Source organism: Mus caroli, unplaced genomic scaffold (genome assembly GCF_978045245.1).
Source record: "Mus caroli unplaced genomic scaffold, Mus_caroli_1 scaffold_4, whole genome shotgun sequence".
Taxonomy (NCBI): Eukaryota; Metazoa; Chordata; class Mammalia; order Rodentia; family Muridae; genus Mus; species Mus caroli.
Window position 1 is genome coordinate 83,211,711 of NW_028227259.1, and position 24,037 is coordinate 83,235,747.

Here is a 24,037-nt window from a genome sequence, read left to right on the forward strand (position 1 = left end):
AAAATATGGTTCATTTAAGCAATGAAATACTACTCTGCTATTAAAAACAATGACATCATGAGATTTTCAGGCAAATGGATGGACCTAGAATATATCACCTCGCATGAGGTAACACATAACTAAAAGAATGGATATGGTATATAATCACTTGTGAGTGGATATTAGCCATAAAGTACATGATACCCAGGTTACACTTCTTAGAGCCACTAAACTAAACAAGAAGTAAGGATTCAGCATGGATGCTTGAATAAGATGCTTGAATTTCACCTAGAAGTGGGAATAAAAGTCAGAGAAGGCAGATGGAGGAGGAAACTGGATGGGATAAGTAATGGACAGAAGATTAATGGAGGGGGGTATGTTTCACGATCAGGTGTGAGGAGAAACAGGAGAGACAGGAAGAGGACCATAATATTTAATAGAAATCCTTGGGTGGTGGGTATGTGGCAGGCAACTATAGGATATGCCAGAGAATTGGGGTGGGGAAGACTCCCAGGAATCTATAGGGGGAGTTTAACTGAGGTTCCTAGCATTAGAGATATGAAATCCAAAGTGGACAGTTCCTGTATGCAGGCAGGACCACCAAGTTGAGGGATAAGGACACAAAACCACCCATAAACTTCAACTTCAAATTTATCCTGCTTACAAGAAATGCAGACACAATGATGGAACAGAGACTGAGGGAATGGACAATCAATAACTGGGCCAACTTGAGACCCATCTTATGGGCAAGCGCCAATCCCTGACACTATTAATGCCACTCTGTTATACTTACAGACAGGAGACTTGTATAACTGTCCTTTGAGAGGTTCTACTCAGCAACTGACTGGAACAGCCAAATAATGGATGATACTTGGAGCTTATGGAAGAGGTATGCTGTGTGTGTGTGTGGGGGGGGAGGTAAGTGAGAGTTCCAGAGGGGATAGTAACTCCATAAGAAAACCAACAGAGTCAAATAACCAGGACCTTTGGGCACTTTCAGAGACTGAACCTCCAATAAAAGAGTATACAAGGACCAGTCCTAGACACCCACCCACCCACCCCCCCCCATCCCTGGACAAACATATGTAGCAGATGTGCAGCTTGGTCTTCATGAGTGTTCCTCAGCAGATAAAGTAGGGTTCATCGCCAAAGCTGTTGATATCAGTGGATCCCATTCCCCTAACTGGACTGCCTCGTCTGGCCTCATGGTGAGCAGAAGTGCCCAGCCCTAGAGAGAATTGATGAGCTGGGGATGGGGATGCTCAGGGGCCCTTTATCCTTCTCAGAGAAGAAGGGGAGAGTGGGATGGAGGGAAGAAATTTTTGAGGTAGGTGCTTGTAAGGAGGGCAGCAACAAGGATGTAAAGTGAATACATAAATAAGTTAATGGGGAAAAAAAGAAGTGTTCAACCTCCACAGTCTTCAGGGAAATACATATCAAAACAACACATCTTATACCTGTTAAAATTGCTAAGTTCAAAATCCAAATAACAGCACATACTGGCTAGAATGTAGAGGAATGGATGCAAAGTTGTACATTTTTTTGGAAATTGGTTTGGTGAGTTCTTAGAAAATTAGGAGTACAGGATTTTGAGACTTCTGGTGAGTGGTGCACAGCTTCTGCTCCAGTCCAATCGCGCAGGACCTGAGACTGCTTTGGTTGGGGAGGCAGAAATCCGGCCTGAGTAGAGCCACAAGCCTCTTCCAGTCAGACCAGCACCGGGGTAGCTAGGGCACAGGGTCGGCTGACACTCGCCAGCTACCCACAACACCCGCCACAGGATCTTAAGACTTCTGGTGAGTGGAACACAGCTTCTGCTCCAATCCAATTGCGCACGGGACCTGAGACTGCATTAGTTAGGGAAGCAGAAAACCGGCCTGAGTAGGGCCACAAGCCTCTTCCGGTCTGAACAGCACCTGGGTAGCTAGAGCACAGAGTCTGCTGACACCCGCCAGCTACCCATGACACCCGCCATAGGATTTTGAGACTTCTGGTGAGTGGAACACAGCTTCTGCTCCAATCCAATTGTGTGTGGGACCTGAGACTGCATTAGTTAGGGAAGCAGAGAACCAGCCTGATTAGGGCCACAAGCCTCTTCGGGTCTGACCAGCATCTGGGTAGCTAGAGCCCAGGGTCGGCTGACACCTGCCAGCTACCCACGACACCCGCCACAGGATTTTGAGACTTCTGGTGAGTGGAACACAGCTTCTGCTCCAGTCCAATCACGCGGGACCTGAGACTGCTTTGGTTGGGGAGGCAGAAATCCGGCCTGAGTAGGGCCACAAGCCTCTTCCGGTCTGAACAGCACCTGGGTAGCTAGAGCGCAGGGTCTGCTGACACCTGCCAGCAGATATGGGTACAGGGGAAAAATTCCTGAATAGAACAGCAAAGGCTTGTGCTGTAAGATCGAGAATCGATAAATGGGACCTCATAAAGTTGCAAAGCTTCTGCAAGGCAAAAGACACCATCAATAAGACAAAAAGACCACCAACAGATTGGGAAAGGATCTTTACCTATCCTAAATCAGATAGGGGACTAATATCCAATATATATAAGGAACTCAAGAAGGTGGACTCCAGAAAGTCAAATAACCCCATTAAAAAATGGGGCTCAGAACTGAACAAAGAATTCTCACCTGAGGAATACAGAATGGCAGAGAAGCACCTGAAAAAATGTTCAACATCCTTAATCATCAGGGAAATGCAAATCAAAACAACCCTGAGATTCCACCTCACACCAGTCAGAATGGCTAAGATCAAAAATTCAGGTGATAGCAGATGCTGGCAAGGATGTGGAGAAAGAGGAACACTCCTTCATTGTTGGTGGGATCGCAAGCTGGTACAACCAATCTGGAAATCAGTTTGGCGGTTCCTCAGAAAATTGGACATAATACTACCAGAGGATCCAGCAATACCTCTCCTGGGCATATATCCTGAAGATGTTCCAACCAGTAAGAAGGACACATGCTCCACTATGCTCATAGCAGCCTTATTTATAATAGCCAGAAGCTGGAAAGAACCCAGATGCCCCTCAACAGAGGAATGGATACAGAAAATGTGGTACATTTACACAATGGAGTACTACTCAGCTATTAAAAGGAATGAATTTATGAAATTCCTAGGCAAATGGATGGATCTGGAGGGCATCATTCTTAGTGAGGTAACATATTCACAAAGGAACTCACACAATATGTACTCACTGATAAGTGGATATTAGCCCAAAAACTTAGCATACCCAAGATATAAGATACAATTTGTTAAACACATGAAACTCAAGAAGAACGAAGACCAAAGTGTGGACACTGTGCCCCTTCTTGGAATTAGGAACAAAACACCCATGGAAAGAGTTACAGAGATAAAGTTTGGAGCTGTAAAGAAAGGATGGACCATCTAAAGACTGCCATATCCAGGGATCCATCCCATAATCAGCTTCCAAACGCTGACACCATTGCATACAGTAGCAAGATTTTGCTGAAAGGACCCAGATATAGCTGTCTCTTGTGAGACAATGCCGGGGTCTAGCAAACACAGAAGTGGATGCTCACAGTCAGCTATAGGATGGATCACAGGGCCCCCAATGGAGGAGCTAGAGAAAGTACCCAAGGAGCTAAAGGGAACTGCAACCCTATAGGTGGATCATTATTATGAACTAACCAGTACCCCAGAGCTCTTGTCTCTAGCTGCATTTGTATCAAAAGATGGCCTAGTAGGCCATCACTGGAAAGAGAGGCCCATTGGACTAGCCAACTTTATATGCCCCAGTACAGGGGAATGTCAGGGCCAAGGGGTGGGGGTGGGTGGGTGGGGAACTGGGGGGGGGAGTGTATTGGGGACTTTTTGGATAGCATTGGAAATGTAACTGAGGAAATTACCTAATTAAAAAAAATTAGAAAACTGAAAAAAAAAAAAGAAAATTAGGAGTAGTTCTACGCCAGGACCCATCTATACTCCTCTGTAACATACACCCAAAAGATGTACAGCCATACCATACTGACACTTGCTCAACTATGTTCATAGCAGCTTTATTCACAATAACCTGTAACTGAAACCAAACTATATGTCCTTCAAATGAAAAGTGAATAAAAATTATGTAGAACATCTACACAATGGAACTATTTAGTACATCTGAATGGTACACTATTTACCTACAAGGATATCAAGAAATTTGCAGTCTAATGGATGGAACTTGGCAATATCATTCTGAGTGAGGTAAGCCAGAACCAGAAAGACATGCATGGTTCTATACTCACATATAAATGGACATTAGCCATAAAGTGCAGGAAAACCATGTGACAATACACAGATCCCAAAAAACTAGGTAATAAGGAGGGACTAAGGGAAAATGGTGTGAATCTCACCCAGATGGGGAAACAAAATAATCATCGGAAGGTTGGTCATAAGAGGGAACTGGGTGGAAGAGAGGATGATGCAGGAAACAGGGATGAGCCAGGTGTGGGTATCAGGGATGGGAGGGGTAGGGATATAGAATGGAATAGATGGGGGGGGTCATCTCTGGGATAAGCTGAAGGCCTAGAACAGTGGAGACTATAGGGAATCTATTGCGAGGGTGATTCTAGCTGTGATTCCAACCAGAGGCAGTGGACATAGAGACTAAAGTGACCACATCCTGTAATCAGGCAGGACTTCCAGTGGAGGGAAGGGGATATGACCCCACCCACAAAACTTTCAATCCAAAATTTGCCTGCAACATGTGGAGAGATAAAGATGGAGCAGAGACTGAGGGAACAGCCAACCAACGACTGCCCCAACTTGGGACCTATCCCATGAGACCCCTGAGGCTTCTACTCATATTCTGCTATAGGTGCAGACAGAAACCTAGTATAATCTTCTCCTGAGAGGCTTCATCTAGCAGATGGAGGCAGATGCAAAGACCCACAGCCAAACACCAGGTGGAGTTCTGGAAGTCTTCTGGAAGAGTACAGGATAGAAAGAATTTAGCAAGCCAGAGGAGTCAAGGGTACCACAAAAAAGACAGGCAGAGTCAACTAGTCTGAGTCCATAGGGGAGGAGTGACTGAACCGCCAACCTAACTTCCTTAAATTAATAGCAGATGTGCAGCTTGGTCTTCATGTGGGTCCCCTAACAATTGGAGCAGGGGGCTATCCTGAACTTTGTTTCCTGCCATTGGATCCCGTTCCTGGACTGCCTGGTTGATCATCAGTAGGAGCAGATGTGCCTAGTCTTACTGGGACTACATATTCCAGGTTGGGGTGTTCCCCAAGGGGGGCTTCCCCTCTCTGAGGAGAAGAAAGTGGGTAATGAGGCAGGATTTGTAATGGTGGGACTGGGTAAAAGGGAGGAGTGGGGATGCAACTGGGATGAAAGTGAATAAAAAAATAAATAAATCATTGGAAAAAAGATATTCTGATTTATGCTTTTTAACTACCTACTGACCTAAGCTTTCATATGGTAGCACTTGCCTATAATCCCCACACAGAGGAGGCTAAGGCAGGGTTGTGAGTTTAAAACTAGCTTGGACTGCATAGTCAGACCTTGTCTCAAAAAACAAAACAAAACAAAGATATCAAAACTAAACAGTGATAACAACAATGATACCCTACTTCAAACTGAGTCCTACTCTAGACATAGGAGATCAGTCTTGAGAAATCAGAGTATGTGTTAATTTTCAAACATCTCATGAAATAAAAACAGAGGAGGACCAGTAACCCATTCCTCATACAGATACATGTTGCCACGAGCAACCCAGGTGCTGAGGGATCTTACTATAATGAGATTGGTTTCTACCTCAGGAGAAGAGTTATAAACGTGTAACCCCATTGAATTATTCAGTATCACGCTGTCATTGCTGCAGCATTTTCATTTTAGCCTGCTTTTTAATATTCATTCTATCCTTCATAAGTGCTATTATAGTATACACCAATTTACATATTTTATTGTAATCATGTAATGCTAAAATTAAACAAGAACTTTCTATTAGTCATTAGTATTTTCATAATACAGATAATAGTAAAATTAAAATCTCATTATATAGATCTTGTACACATTAAGATCACTGTTCCTTTCAAAAGTGGATTTTGTGTGCCATACTATAGGAAATGTTTTTACAGCAAAGGTACCATTAATATATAAGCCATTGATGTTTAAATGTTTGATCATCTCTCATAAATTTATTCAGTCATCATGGAAACCATCCATGTTTGTGTCTGAAGTGGTTATAAGTTTAACATTGTTCAAAGGTCAATGTCCCCACTGTTTCTTTCATTTTTGTCTACAGAGCAATAAACTGAGGCCCTCTCGCATGGGTAGCACATCCATTGCCAGAGGAAAATATAGAACCACAGTCTAAATGGGCAGAACCCCAGAAGGATTTTACTAGCATCTGTTTAGAGCAATTATTCACAGCTGAACTTTCAATACTAAATGGTACACTCAAAAATGTCTTCATCAACAAGCCACATAAAGCCTATTTGATACACATTGAGGCCTGCTCAGCATAGTTCTTTATAGAATATTAAAGACACTAAATATTGGTTTTCCTCATGAAGAATTCCATTTCTCTTTCTTCCCATCATTAGTTTAACCTTTCCTTTTCAGGTGTCATTACATGTACATTGCAAAGCTACATATATGAATGACTTATCCTTTATTCCCTACTATCATTCCAGATTAATAACCCAGCAGGAGTTCTTGAATTCCTCCCTTCATGTTCAAAATTCTTAACTGTTTTTGTCAAAGTATTTTATGGGATTGCTAATGCATTTGTAAGCCTTTCAATAAATAAGAGACTTTTTTTTGCCAGCATGTAAATGAATGACTAACCACTTAAGTACTATTTTCCTCTCCCCATTCTTAAAATTTTAATAGGTATTAAAGAATTAAATCGAAGCCGGGTATGGTGGCACATGCCTTTAATCCTAGCACTCCAGAGGCAGAGGCAGGCTGATTTCTGAGTTCGAGGCCAGCCTGGTCTACAAAGTGAGTTCTAGGACAGCCAGGGCTATACAAAGAAACCCTGTCTTAAAAAAAAAAAACAAAAAAGAAAACTAAATTGAATATTAATTTCTAGAAACAGAATTGTCAAGGGTTAGAAAGGTTTGTGGGTAAATCAGTAGGAGAAAAGGAAACATAAAACTTCCAATGACCACAAACATATGTGAACTTTCTCATCTAACAGGCAGGATATGAACAAGACTTTTTGTTGAAATATAAGTGATCTGGAAGGTTCCATTGCATAGGAAGAAGTTGGCATAAATTCATTCACGTAGGCACACATGAATAAATATGCACTGAGCTGCTCTTTCATCCATTTGCAATGTGCACTAGTACGTACATGTCCTTGAAGAACAACCCATGTTCATAATGAGAAGAGCCTTTCTTGTTTATGTACTGCCTTTTTTGTATGAGGATAAAGTGGATGGAAAATAATATGCAATGTTCTAGCAATAAAGATAATAACCAAATAATAAAAATAATGAGGAAGGAACGAGGCAACATAACAGCAATGCACAGGAAACTTCCCTTACCCCTTCTGCCCCAGGTAGTGTGTGGGAGAACAAAATGAAAGGGAAATGTGTAAATTTCTAAATGTGCTTTTGACTGTCTAAGAAGTACATCTCTGCTTGTTAAAACACTCTAACTATATAGAGAAGCTGAAACAGACACCTACTGTGCACAGAAGAAAAATGTTAATTGTTACCAGACTGTATGTTGAGCATTAACTGTGTTTTAGAAATAAGATATAAAGTTTTAAAATACAACAAACACTGTAATGTTGTAGACAGAAATGGAGACAGCTTAAGCATCAGAATGAAATCTTACCAAATGTCTTGGGAACATCGTTGAGAGAATTGCGAGACAGATAATATTAGCAGAGTGATGACTAACATTTTATGCATTCTTCTGGGAGTATTTTTACTCACCATTCCCATGAGAAGGCACCGAAACCAGTTTATGAAATAATCAACAATTTATTCAACAGCCATAAAATCAGTGTAAAATTTGACATTCAAGGCAAGCGGGTTCACTTTGGTAATATGTGTTTATATGCTAGAGATCAAAGGAGCATTTTAACATTGTCATACTATTATTCCACTGTAAAAGATTTCCTTAAAAGCATTGTTGGTTGTATGAGCACACATTCACTTTTCCATATTTTTTCATATCCCAAAACTTTTTATTTCAATAAAAGAAATCCACATCACTGGCAGAAGAAATACAAACAGCAAAATGTGATGGCACTAAAGAACAAGTTTGAAAGATGAAAAATATCAAAGACAGTGAAATACTCTTATTAATAAAGATTCTAGAATTCAGGTGTAATAGACACCACCAGTCTGAGGATAGAAAGAATGACCACATATGCCGGAAAGGATTCAAAGGGAGATTATATCAGATGGCACCTAAGCGCCATAGGGGATCACAAGGTTCTGTTTGATTTTGCAATTTGATTACATCAGCTCATGAACCTACTGCATTTGATATTTTATAATTGCTATCATATGAAAATGTATTTGTATGTCATCTTTGGAAATGGTCATGAAACATGTTGCAGTGGTAAAGACTGGGGCAAGAAAATACAGCATGGAACCTAAAACTCCTGTGGCAATATCTTAAAAAACAACAAAAATAAGTGTTGTATTCTTTTCTTACCTTCAAATCCTCTACTGAATTTATATGTATTAATAAATACATTTTAGAAAAAAAAAGTTTAAGGAAACTCTCACAAAAACAGCTAATAAAAATTATCCTCAAAACAAAGTAAATTGTACATGAAATCAAGTTCATAATTAGAAAATAGTATATGTTTTAAGAAGATTATATGTAACCATAACCCACCTACTCTCAAGTATGCAAACCTTATGGTTTACACAGAAGAAAAAAAATGGATTCTTTCCTAATGACATAGATATATTCATTTAAAATTTAACTTACTCTTACTCTTATTCATAGAGGGAAACGAACAACCAGTAGCCAAGAAGAATTCAAACAATTATAAACGCTAAGTGTGTCACTGAGTTGTTAGAATTTAGAAGTAATGAATGGAGCACTATAATGAAAATTGTGGTTTGCTTAATTATTGAATAAAAGTAAATATAAAATTTAAATCCAATTTTAAATACTAAAATGTTTCTGGTTTGTGCCATCTAAAATTGCTCATATATGTACCTGATTTTTAAATTGTTTTGAGCTTATAACATTTAAAATTATTTTTTCCTTTAAGAAAAATAATTTTAAAATATACAAACATCTCAGTTATGAGGGATTTTGTAGTACTTCTATCATATAAAACAAATGTTCTTCTATTTTTAAGATCAAAATATTTCGGCAAGAGCTCAAGTGGTGCAAGGCAAGGTATTTGGCTTTTTGTTTATTTTGTTTTGTTTGTTTGTTGTTTAGTGAGAGCAAACAGTCTTCCAGGACTCCTTTCAGTTTGCTTAAAGCTTCCCTTTCACAATGCATGCTACCCAAATCAAATATATCTCATTTTCTCACCATTCCAAGAAGAAAGGCTAGTTGGAGGAGTAGTGAATTACGTCAGTGACTCAGCTTCATTCTTGTGGTTGTGATGAGAGACACTAATAATGAAAACAGCACTGAAAAGGGACAGGGCACTCAGGCGCAGGAGATTGTGTGTTTCCACTAAAGCTTCCCTTTAGACTCATCACCTAAGCTTTGACTCTGCTTGAATCTGTGCATTTAGTGAACAGGAAAAAGAATGGATCAAAATGTTTCCAGTTGAACTAAGTGTAAATTACTGAAAAATAAAATGCCATAACATACCACTACTTGACTTAAGACTCTGTCATATACTCATGCTTCCTGATAAACCTATAAAGCAATTTGTAACAGATGCAGTTCAAGACTATGCTCAAATTTTGGTGGTTGTTACATTTTTTAGCTGCATATTTTAGCTTGCTAGCATCTCTGCTTAAAGGAATATGTGTTTATGCATGCATATACACATATATAGATACGCACACATATACATATATAAGTTAAATTCAGAAACATGAATTGAAATGGATTGCTACATTCTCTAAACGGCAATGAAGATTCAGAAGGACTTGTCTAACTACTGTTACAGAGGAGCAACTGACTAGCTGTGAATGGTGGGGCCCTTAATATTGACCAGGAGTCACTACATCAGATGCCACCCAAATTCATTTTCTTATAAACTTTACCAACTATTCATGTCTCAATATTAATATGTTTCAGTGATTCATGGAGGTCTTAATTACAGTTCAAAAATTAAAGGACATGATAGATATCAGACTAGAAATCTGGCTGAATGATTAAGAATATTTGTTCTGACAAAGGACTGTTGTTCAAAGGACCGTGTGGTGTTTACTATATATTAAATTCCAGGGATTCAGGTGCCTTTCTCTGACCTTAATTGGTACAAGGGATACATGTGGTTTACAAATATACATGCAACCATAGCACACATACACATATAATAGAGCAAATCTTTAAAAGACTTTAGAAGCATATGAAATTTACCATAGTATTCATGGGACAAACATAAGCCAGTCTATGATTTTAGCAGAATGCTTGAGTCAACAGCCTTGACCTTTAGTCTTTTCTTTTAACCACTAAGAAATATACACCTTAGGAATGTAGCAACAAGATGTCTTTCCCCTAAATATGTGCACAGAAAAGGGCACTAGCAGGTTTCCTATATAACTGAATCCAGTATGCAGTGCCTGGACCATATACAGTTTAAATTGTAGCAGGGAAAAGTAAGCTGTGTGAACAGGAACCAGGAGACAGGCTGTGCTCTGTGTTTCCTGCTCATATGTTGTCTCAGCTGTTTTTTGCTTTACAATTTCAGCTGAAGAATGTCCATTTATCACGTAATGCTAATCAGTTATCATTCTGAGCCACATTTTGTACAAAACAGTGCTGGGAAGTCTGTTCAGGATTTGATGGATAGCCAGAATGGGACAGCGCATAACCAAAAAAGGCATAAATACTCACAGATGTCTGGTCATACAGATGAGTTAAAATCAAAGAAAATTAGAGGCGGATAAGACAGACGTGATCATAGAGCACATCAGGGAAGTGTTAACTTGCTTTCTTCTTCACCTTTCTCATCCAAATGGGCTTTCTTCTCATTAAAATAAATATTCAAAAGCAGAAGGTCTTCATTTGTTTCTTTAAACTGATATTCTTTTTTTTTCTCCAAATGTAAACTTCCCATCATGAAGACAAAAAGCAGAAATAGTGTTTATTACCAAAGACACACAAAATGCTGTCCAAGTCGAAATCATAGCATATGGTGCAAATTCCATTACTCTTATGATCTCCGGCATCCTCCTCCTACCCCTTACCCCTCTATTGTTCTGGCTTGAGTAATTTGTTTATATTTCGTTATTTAAGAACCATTGAATGAAAGCCAAATTTTTGCTGCACCGAAGTAATTTGCTAGCTGAAAATAAGGCAAACACTTTACTGTTTAGCTCTTCCATGGTTTTGTGTAACTCCTCATGTGCCGTCTAGTTGCTAGGTCTCCAGTATATGAACCTTTTGCTGCTGGAAATTAACTGCTTCACATTTAGTTTCACCCATGTCAGGCTTGGGTCTGTGTGTGTCAGTGCTGCCTTCTCACATTGATGTCCAACCTTTACCTTCATGGTCACCCACAACAATTATTGCCCATTGAACAGACAAAACCACAACTTAATAATTTGCATTAGGTCATGAAGAAGATCAATTGATCATTGTTATTTTCTTTTGTATCCCATTAACATATGAAAAGGTAGGACTACAAAGTGATCTCTTTTTCCTTCCTAGGAACTGTCTTCTCACTTTGTATGTCTCAAAATGCAAAATAAAAAATAAAATTTAATTTTAAAGTAATTTAACTTTAAAGTATAAATATTTGCTTAACAACAGTTAGAAATAATAAGTCTTTGAGTCCAGTGGTGATAGATAGAATGAACCAGTACTTAGTATTAGGACATTTTTGCAGACAGGAGGCCCATAGAACAAGCTTTTAAAGACAATTTGGTTACTTTCACAGATTTGAGGAAATAAATGATGATTATCACAGAGAAGGCCCAAAATGATCCTTCACTTCAAATTGTCATCAGAAGTCAGTTTCCAGTACAGATTTTAGAATATGATTTTCTGTATATTTATTTGATCTGGAATTGCTAGATGAAAATTTACTTTAGCATATGCATTTAGCATATGTATCTTTTTTTTCCAAGATAGAATAAAGTAAAAGTGTTGCCGTATCACTAAGTAGACAATAAAAAGCACCAGTTGCCTCAGATTCTTGCATAAATAACCACTAGTACAATCGTTTTTCTTGAAACAGAACCACATTTTTCAAGATTTGTCAGAACTTTCACATGACTTGGCACATAGAGACCAACCTCTCTTGAAATCTGAAATTTAAAAAAAAAATGTTATGAGAACATTGGAATTTGTAAATGATGATGGAGTAGTCTTCCTGATCAGGAACAACTGAAATAACAATATGCCCAGAGATAAATATAAAAATGTAAAACTAGCTATAAAATTATAACTTTAAAAGTCACTTTTCAAAGATTGTAAATAATCATTAAATAAGTTATTTGCATTTCAGTTTAAGGCAAACTTTCTTGGATCTATTATTCTAAATTTATCATATTCAGCACGTGACTTTCAAATAACTCTTCTAAGTAAAAACTTTGCTAACATGAAAATCTGGTTCTAGAACATCAGAACTCTAAAACCACAGGAATTACTTTCAGCATAATTAAAAATGTAAATGACATGCCTCACTGTCTTCCATTCAATTAAAAGTAGGATTGTAGTAAACTTCAATAAAAATTCAAGATAAAAATTAATTCAGTGATCCTGGACATATCTCCAATAAGGACTAGCAGTATCTATTTCTATGCAAAAAAAAAAAAAAAAAAAAAAAAAAAAAGCTACTAAAATCTACCACAAGACCAAAGGAGAAATACATAAGTCCCATGATATACTGCAGCATTCTTTTACTGTTTTAACAAACATGTTAAGTATATTAACATTATATATATATATAATATTCAAGGACTACTTATGGTGTGGCAGGTTTCTGTAATAGCTGTAGTAATAACAATAGAATCCAATGAATGTGAGAAAAATGCAAACAAGATACTAGAAATTTCACCTCTTTTCTAACACAAGGAAATGAAAGAGACTATGTTTTCTGGAAATGCAGAAGGTAGAATGTGACTCTTTATTTCCAACAGTTCAAAATCAGCTCCCACAGAAAAAGATCAATAGCATCAGATTTGCCTATCCTCAAGTGTTGGAATGCTACTCAGTAGGATTCTAATGGGCAATTGTAGGTGCAAGGTTTAATTATATCACTCCTTCGATTTCTCTGATCTACACAGCAGATGCAGCTAGCAACTGGTCTGTCATAACAGACAGTAACCAATGATCCATGTTCTGACCTCTGTATTTCTTCTATTTTCAAACTTGCAAACAGGAAAACATTAAATAGAGTATGTCATTTTTAACACCTACTTTACATTCTCAAGAGTAATGGAAAGAAAAAGGAAAATGGCAGGAGACAGCCTCACTGGCTGGTGGAAATACAGAAGCACTTTCAAGAGAATGATGGAGATCTTAGAAGCAAAGCTCATAAACAGGAGACAGTAATGGATACATATTTTGGAAAGGATATATATATATATATATGTGTGTGTGTGTGTGTGTGTGTGTGTGTATCCCTGAATTCTGAATTACTGAAATGGGGAAATTCTACAACATGAGCTGATTTCCAAAGAAAGAGTAAGAGGTAAGATATAAACATTGTGATGCTTTCTAAAAAGAAATGAGAGTCAATAATCAGCTTGGGGAGCTGGTTATGTAGTTTGGTTTCATTTGGTTTGTTTTTCTTAGTGATTGGCCAACCAATTGTTATGTTCTTCCTTGCAGAAGACCACCTCATGAATGGATAAATTTCTTTAGACAGAAATTTGTATGAGCAAAATGAAAAGTTAGAAAGTTCAGGGAAGAATTGTCCAGAGGATAGTCATGATACATGGAGAAGCAATGTGGCTCTGTAAATGTGTCATCAAAGACGAGGCACAGAGAAGACAAAATCTTCAGCTAAGCCCACTGCAACCAATTTAGCAAAGCTTATTATCTGTTATCTCCTGCACTAAAAGAGCAGCATAAACAGGAAGATGGCATGGGAACTTTTTCTCATTTTGTTTCACTTTTGTCATACTGGATGGTTTGGGGAAATCTTATCACTCACTCTTTGTAAAGGAACCCAAAAGGCAGAATGTAAAAAAATGTATCCTCACAAAACAAATGCCAGACTCACACACAGGAAAGTTTTGAAAACCTCAAGTGTGCAACATTGCATTGTTTGTGTAGAATGAACGAAAGAAGTCATGTAAAATTCAATAGTAGAATATTACGTATACACTTAGCTAGGACTTTGGGGAAGGAATTGGGGAGCATCTGGGAGAAATGGAAGCCTCACTTTGGAAGCAAAAGAGGTCTAAAGTGCCTTTCCTGTTCTTCTGAAAAAGCTGTTGGAGGATCCTTATAGGCTGGGAAGTTAAAACTCAGAAGGGAAGCACAGCCTTGTGAAGTGGTGCTTTTCATCCCTTGAGTCTCTGAAAGCACAAGTTTAAAATGTGAGCAGCAGCCCTTGAAACTGCAGAATCTGTTGAGAACGGTCCTCTCACATGATCAGTGAGAGAGCCAGGAAAAGGAAAAAAATGTTCTGAGAAAGTAATGGAAGGGGAGGATCGGGAGCATAGGGCAAAAGCTGGGGACCCCTAAATGTTCCGTAAGAAAAAGCTAAGAATCAGACACTAGAGTGGGGAATGTGGGATGAAGGACGTGCAGAAGTAAGAACACATTATTGAGAAAACAGATATGGAAGTCAATCAGTGTAACATGAGGAGCAGATGCACAGGGTTTCTTTCTAAAGGTCTTGTCCTAACTCTGGACCCTGCAAGGCATAAGAGGATTGCATTACTCTGGCAGCCCTTGGGAGTGGGAAGAGACACGCTGCCTACAGCTATGAGCACTAAGCTTGTGATGGTGACCTGTTCCTTCCGGTTATCAGTATGGAAGATTTTTGGAGTTTAATATTTTTGAAATTCAAATTGCCAAGTCAACAAGGGAATTTAATTTTGTGATTTGATATCCCACTGAAAGGGTTAATGGTGATGCATAACATATTTTATTTATGGCTCTTTTTTTAATTGGATATTTTATTTGCTTACATTTCATATGCTATCCCCTGTCCCGATTTCCCTTCTGAAAACCGCCATCCCATCCTCCCTTACCCTGCTTCTATGAAGGTGCTCACACACACACACACACACACACACACACACACACACCTACCCCGCCTCACCACCCTAGAATTCCTCTATGATAGGCTATCAAGCCTTCACAGGACCAAGGGCCTCCACTCCTATTGGTGCCAGATAACGTCCCTTCAGCTCCTTCAGTACTTCCCCTAACTCCACCACTGTGATCCTGGTGCTCAGTCTGATGGTTGGCAGCGAGCATCCGCATCTGTATTGGTCTGGCAGAGCTTCTCAGGAGACAGCTATATCAGGGTCATTTCTGTAAAATCTTGCTGGCATATGCAATAGTGTCTGCATTTGGTGGCTGATTATGGGATGGACTCCCGGGTGGTGCAGTCTGGATGGTCCATCCTTTCGTCTCAGCTCCAAACTTTGTCTCTGTAACCCCTTCCATGGGTGTTTTGTTCCCAATTCTAAGAAAGGGGGAAGTGTCCACACTTTGGTCTTTGTTCTTCTTGAGTTTCATGTGTTTTGAAAATTCTATCTTGTGTATTCTAAGTTTCAGGGCTAATATCCACTTATCAGTGAGTGCATATCATGTGAGTTCTTTTGTGATTGGGTTACCTTACTCAGGATGATACCCTCCAGATCCATCCATTTGCATAGGAATTTCATAAATTCCTTGTTTTTAATAGCTGAGTAGTACTCCATTGTGTACCACATTTTCTGTATCCATTCCCTGTTGAGGGACAACTGGGTTCTTTCCAACTTTTAGCTATTATAAATAAGGCTGCTATGAACACAGTTGAGCATGTGTTCTTATTACCATTTGGAACATTTTCTGGATATCTGCCCAGGAGAGGTATTGCTGGATCCTCCAGTAGTATACGTGACCCTAAAAATTCCACCAGAGAACTCCTAATCCTGATAAACAGCTTCAGTGCAGTAGCTGGATATAAAATTAACTCAAATAAATCAATGGCCTTTCTCAAAGGATAAACAGGCTGAGAAAGAAATTAGGGAAACAACGCCCTTCACAATAGTCACAAACAATATAAAATACCTTGGCGTGACTCTAACTAAGGAAGTGAGAGATATGTATGATAAGAACTTCAAGTCTTTGAAGAAAGAAATCAAAGAAGATCTCAGAAAATGGAACGATCTCCCAGGCTCATGGATTGGCAGGATCAATATAGTAATAATGGCTATCTTGCCAAAAGCAATCTACAGATTCAATGCTATCCCCATCAAAATTACAACTCAATTCTTCAATGAATTAGAAAGGGTAATTTGCAAATTCATCTGGATTAACAAAAAACCTAGGATAGCAAAAAATCTTCTCAATGATAAAAGAATCTCTGGTGGAATTACCATGCCTGACCTAAAGCTGTACTACAGAGCAATTGTGATAAAAACTGCATGGTACTGGTATAGCGACAGACAGGTAGACCAATGGAATAGAATTCTTTCTTTCTATATTTAAAGTTTGCATATATACAATAAATTTGACTGACACATCCTAAGTATGATTTTCTATGCTGAACTTTAACATTAATCCAGTGAGCATTTATTCCTAAACAGTATTCAAGCCTAAGAAATAGTTTATCCCTTGGGATGAATTCCAAAGCGAATCTAGCCACCATACCATCAATGTCTTGTCTCAAGTAATCTGGATTTTTTGACATAACCTTCTTTGCCTAGGGACTCCACATGGAAACAGTTTCAATTATAAAATGATTTTTTAAAAAAATATAATTAAGCAAAGAACTTCATACAAAGGCATCCTCTGCTCACCCACCAGCTTCCTTTCCTCATTTATATTTCCTGTCCTTGTTATCCTATCTCCAAATGCTCACCATAGGAACTTCAGAGCAACACTAAATTATATTTGTATGTATAAGTATGGTTTATCCTTTCATGAGCCTTTGCTTCAACATTCTATACATTGTCCGTTTAAATAACTGTCTTCCATTCCTGTAAAACTGTTCACGTTTAGTTATAGTTATTGACCACAAAAGGGCTATATAAAGCATGTAGGCCTGCCACAAGTGTGTTCTCCAGCACTGGGTATGCAAAGAAATAAAACTATTTTCATGGTCAGGAAGCCTACTGAAGCCAGCGGCTACAGAGCATACAGTTAACACTTTCACAGATTTTGATTAATGTTAGGGGACTTTGAATATGTACTCAAATCAGCATTAGAGCTGCCTTGCAAAAAAATCCTAATTGAAAAAACATTGAGGATCTAATTTGGAAATGTTTAGCCTTTCTATAACATAGCCTAGTGTACAATATATTCACTGATATAACAGATACAAATATAATAATAATTGCATAACTGTTTACAATTCAGAATCTCTCCTGGGATTTTTAAAATCTAAAATTTACTCCCTTCCAACTATGTATTTCTTGGTTGAAGAAAACGGATATTTTTGGAATGAGAGGGGAGATTTACAACTTACCATACTTCAATTTCCATGAAATAAAGAGGGGGAAAAAAGCACACTTAATTTCATTTAAGGCCCAGAGTGGCATTGCTTTATGAGAAATGGAGCCCTACTAAACTCATGTGATATTGTTTTGATCAGCTTCCAACATGTAGGAAGAACTCATCACACCCTGCATTCATCTAATTGAACATTTTCCACTGACAGTCAAAGTTTGTATGACTTGGCTAAGTGCCAAATGTAAACTTTTGAAGTGTTCTAAGTGTCATGCTCAGAACACTCCATCTTTGTGGTATATTTATGAACTGAAGCCTGGAATAACTGACATGGGTTTTGCAACAGTTCCTATAGTGCTCTGGAGATTCAGGCTGTAGCTAGGGCAGTCAGTGACATCTCAGGATCAGAGGCTATTTTCAACAAATGAAGACAATTTGTAGATGATCATTATGAAGAATTCTATGTATTCATATTTGGTTGTTCTGTACAACACACACAAGTACACACACACACACACACACACACACACAGCCTGTTAGTGGAGATCAGAGGACAACTTGCAGGAGTCAGTTATCTCCTTGCACCATGTGGGATCTTGAAATTTATGTCAGGTCATAGTCCTTGGTGACAAGTAGCTGCAGTGTCATCTCACTAGCCCAAGGAAGCATTTTTCTGAATCACAAAAACATGTGTCCTCTGTATGCATATCCATTTTCTTATGCCTGCATATTCATGACTGGTGGAAGTTATAGATGATTATATACAAAGATATCAAGTATATATATATAGACATATGTATGTATGTATGTATGTATGTGTGTGTGTGTGTGTATAATGTATTGATGTATATATTCATGAATATCATTAGGTAAATATAGACCATATACTTAAATATATATGTCATGGTGGAAAAATTCCAGAAATATATATAAAAATAAATCATTGTGCAGAAAATAATTAGATGTTTGTCTGAGAAACATACAATTTCTACATGTGCCTTTGCATTTTCATTTTAATCATATTTGTTTGATTTTAAGTATTATGACATTGATTTTCCACATCTTTCTGATTGAATTATTTTTATTTTAATGAAAATGTAATTACACATCTTCGCCTTTCCTTTCCCTGAGCCTTTCTATATTCCTCCTTACAGCTCAGTCCATTTCCTCCTATATCTTCTCAAGTTACTATTGTTTCTCCCTTTGATTATTGATGTACATATACAGATTGCTTCATGTTGCTAGGTTTTATATGATCTCTGGGTTGTTCATTTTGTATTAGATTATCAAGTAGGGGACTCATCCCTGGGAAAGATAAATTCTAATTTTCCCTGAAGCCTGTAGTTTTTTGTGGGTTTTAAGGTTGAAGCATTATTTCTATCTCCTATAATATCCAGCTTTTCCCATGCATTCTTCAACATCCCATCTCAAACTCATGACCTCTACTTCTATATTTATTTTATATATTACAACACATTGAATCCAATTAATGTAGCCCTTATATGTTTAGAGATGACCATTTAATATTATAGTCTCATCCCTTAATGGGAAAAACCAACAATCATAACACTGGCTCCCCTTCTGTCTGCAGCCACTGACGACTAGTTAAAGATTTTCACTTAGGGGTGGGATGTTGTAAAGTTTCCTTCCATCCATCTTAGCAGGTTGGCTTGTATGATCTTTGCACTTCTAGTACAGGCAACCATATTTTTTTTTAGTGTTTATGGGAGCAATATCCTGTCATGTTACAAGCACAGGACACCCCATACCTATTATTATTATCATCATCATCATTATTATTACTATCATTATTTTATTGAATTGCTCTTTTATTATATTATTCATTGTAATTATTATACATTATTCTAGTTATCATTACTGGTCGATAGACTTTTATAGTCTTTTCTATTTCTCTTTTACAATGTACCTTGAAACTTATATTTAAAGGTTGCATTATAGATGTTCGAATTGGAGCTGGATACGCTATTATATTTATTCACTCTATTTGTGGATTTGTGTACTATCTATATATGCTACACAACGAAGCTTCGTTAATGAGATTTGGGATTTGTACTTATAAGATGAGCATTTAGAAGATAGTTTGAAACTATATTATTTTAGTTATATGTAAACAGTAGGTTTGCTTCAAAGGCCTATGACCTTCCCAGCCAGGGTTGTTGGCTAGTTCCACAGTGTCAAGAGAGCTCCTCTCAATTATGTGGTCAAATTAAATAGTTCTTGGTTACCCCAAAATTCAAGAATCACTATTGTAGCATTGGTAATATATTTCCAAAAAGACAAAAGCTGAATTTCCTCTCGGGGTTGCTTTTCTTTTCCTTTCTTTCCTTTCCTTTCCTTTCCTTTCCTTTCCTTTCCTTTCCTTTCCTTTCCTTTCCTTTCCTTTCCTTTCCTTTCCTTTCCTTTCCTTTTCATCCTGCATCTGAAACTTTAGCTTTGAGTCCAAAGCTCAGAGTAATTGCAGAAGCCAGGAATATATAAAGGGCATATTGGGTATGGATGGAAGAAAGTCTAGAGAAGATGTGTGAAGGTAGAAATGGAGGAATGATGGAGGGACTTAACAGGGGAGAGAAAAAGCAAATGTAGAGGAAGAAGAGTAGAAGGGGAAATAACAAGGTTTCTTTGGAAAAGCAATAGAGAAATCTTTTATTTTATCAGCTCACACACACACCCCAGCACAGAAACATTTTTTTTTATTTTATAAAGTACTTATACACAATACACATGCACACTCGAACATATATTGTGTATATGATACACACTCGAACGCACTGTGTATATGGTATTAATGTAATCTTCTCACACAGTGGGATAGAGTCTCTAAACTGGAAACCATATTGAGCAAAAATTCAACACCAGACAGGGGATACCTCCCTTTGAATTGTTGTCAGAGGTTTAAAGAGACCATGAAAACTATGTATGCTATTTCTCTTGCCTTTATTTGCCTGCCAGAACATGCAGGAAGGCCCACTTGCTAAAGACACATCATACTTCAGCAGCAGGACTTAGAGGAGGCAAACGGGAACTGATCAAATACCCCGTCTGGGGGGGACGGGAGAGTGGGGCTAGCTCTTTGAGTGTCTGAATATGCTGCACTATGTGAACTGCCAAAGGAGAAAAGTTGTCAACAGTCCTACCGACATGTAAAGTATGAGAACCATAGCCACAATGTTATTTTAAGAGACTCATTATTTTATACTTCTGTTCAAAATAAGCTATTATTCTTTCCTGATTTGAACAGGAAGTCCTTAAAGTTTTCATACTCTAGAGGAATGCTTTATGCATAAATTAAATCCATCATCAATACCCTCTTACTTTCTTTCGAAACAAATAGGTTTCATGGCTATAAACTCTCCAAAAGTTTTACGTCTACATATGCCTATATGACTATATTTCTTACAAGGAGAAGAAAAGCAGCATTAAGCTGTATTCAATTCAAGTCCAAGTTGGAAAAAAAAATTGGGAACAAACAGCACTGCATAATTTGCATAGTGCTCTTGAATAAGCAACAGGATGTCCAAGTATGATTAAGATTGGTTCCTAAATCACAAAATTACATCAGCTCCAGGAGTTATGGTTACTTTCATCAGAGAGGTGAAAGTTGCCGTCTCAGTCAGATTACTCTCAGCAATATGCCAGCGCTTGTTGCCATATGTTCCACATTGTAAGATGTCCTGTTAGAGTTATGGATGCAGTTTTGCAGTCAGGAAAATGACAGATTCCTTTTCCTTGCAGACATTAACTTTATTCCACTTTGTTCTAACACTGTGTGCAGACAATGAGAATGATGTAGTAGGCCCCCATTCTCTCAATGAATATAATTCAAGATGAGCCTCCTGCTTCATCCCCACATGGCTTCTGTCTGACCTTATAAATTCCAATGAACTCTCAGCTTTCTCTTTCCTTGGTGTTCTCGCATTTGAACCTCTCCAATCAATATCCATTGTGTATTTAGTCACTAGTCATGAAATATTATTAATTTAAATGCTACATTTTTATTTATTATTGTGCTATGATAGTTAAACCAGACAGTTCACAAGAAAGTGGTGTGTCACTTGACACTAACAATTGAAACTTCAAGTACTGATTATTCATATATAGAATACTTCAATCTTCCAATGGAGTAGCTAGAGAAATTACCCAAGGAGCTAAAGGGAACTGCAACCCTATAGGTGGAACAACATTATGAACTAACCAGTACCCCGGAGCTCTTGTCTCTAGCTGCACATGTATGAAAAGATGGCCTAGTCAGCCATCACTGCAAAGAGAGGCCCATTGGACTTGCAAACTTTATATGCCCCAGTACAGGGGAACCCCAGGGCCAAAAAGGGGGAGTGGGTGGGTAGAGGATTGGGGAGGTGGGTATGGGGGAATTTTGGGATAGCATTGAAAATGTAAACGAGGAAAATACCTAATAAAAAATAAATTTAAAAAAAGATAAATACATATTGAGTTTTAGACATGCATATTCTACATACTGCATACATAAAAAACAACAGTAAAGTATAAACATAAATTGTATATGCACAGAGACACCCAAAAGAAACCTGTGACTCACTTCATTCTGATATTTACTTCATTGCAGGTTTGAAAGAGAAATCTTTCCTTAGCTGGTAATGATGTCATAAGAGGGTATGGATCCTTTGGGACCATGGCCTAGCTTGCAAAAGTGGGTGGCTAGGGGCAGTTCTTCAAGGTGGTATCAACTTTGATGTTGCGCCCACTGCTCCTGACTAAGCTGTTGACTGCACCTTCCCACCATGATGAACTGACATCCCCTAAAAGCCAGAACAAATCCTCCGTTTCTGAACTTGGTTCTACTGGGCACTCTTCATTCACCTCCAAGAGAAGCAGTTGACGCAACTTCAGAGGTCAGGAATGGAGCACCCAGTGTCTCAGATGTACCTGATACTTCAATTCAAAGGTGGAATTTGGGTAATAAAATGTGACAGAAGGGTAAAAAAAAAAAAGAATAATTCAATCTTATGATAAATTTTCTGAATAAGAATGTTTTTTAGAATTAACCTCCATTCTGTTTCATTGTCATTAATTTAATCTATACGATTTCTCTCACCTAAATGCTAATGTTTGTTCCAAATATATTTGATTCATTGGCTCATATTTTAGTTTTTCCTAATTTTTCCTCCTCAAATAGAAAAATATCTCCCCCTTAGAGAATTTATTAATCTCATAATTAATACCAGAATTCTAATATTTCTTTTCTATTTAGCCATGTTTTCTAGTATGCTAATGAGAGTTTTTCACCACTCTATTGAATGCTAATTGGTACATATATTTTTTTGTTAAATTATTGTTAGACTATAGGGTAAAATTCTCTTACTTGAAGAATTTTTTTAATATCGGTTAGGATTTTCATCCACTTAAAATAATTAATAATATGAGAACATGACCATACACTGCTCACAGAATTTTGTGCTTTAGCAGGGTACTTTTAAAATTACACAGTGAATAAAAAAATTTAAAAAAACTTGCCTGTAAGAGAAATATTGAGCACTCATGAAATTTCACATATTATGAATGAATGACTTACACACGGAATTCAGTTTATTTAATGTAAACTGAAACCCTGCTATGTAAATCCAGGACTGTTATAGTTAGGATACATGAAGCTGTATGTATGGTTAAAAGGAAGGTGTCCTGAAGCTCAGGTTCTAGATGAAAACTGGCAGTAAGAATTCACTGTTCAACACCATGATACAAAGTCTTGAGGCAAAAGTTTCTGCTCAACCAACATAAAATGGTATATTGTGATGGACAGTACAAAGAGATAGAGAAGTACTTGGCATGAGGATAAAAACAAGACCCCTAAGTAATTGACATTAAAGGTGAAACCTGCATGATATCAGGACAGAATAAGCAAGGTTTTTTTTTTTTTCAGATGAACAGATAGTAGAATAAACTAATATAAAGAATGAAAAAGGCAGACTGGGCAAAGTTTTCGAATGAGCAACCAAACAGCCTTTTGCCTGCAACAAAAGGAGACCAACAAAGAATAAAGTTTCAATAAAACTGGGAGGATAGACAAACATCTATTCCTACAGAGCTCTTAATAAAAGTATGGGACCTCATGTATCCTTCAAGTCAGGTGAATCTGAAAGCACAGATGAGTAATATAATTTGATTGATGTTTATAAAGATCCTATCTGGAGGGGGAATGATAGAATATAATTATTTACATAACAATGTCCTGTTATTATAATAATGTCTGCAATTTTAACGACTTAGGAGATTAGTTACATAGCAATTGAAAAACATAAAAGACAAAAATAATCTATTTTCAATACTATTCTAACATGTTTAAGTCCTCAGATATGGACCTGTTTTGAAAGAATGCC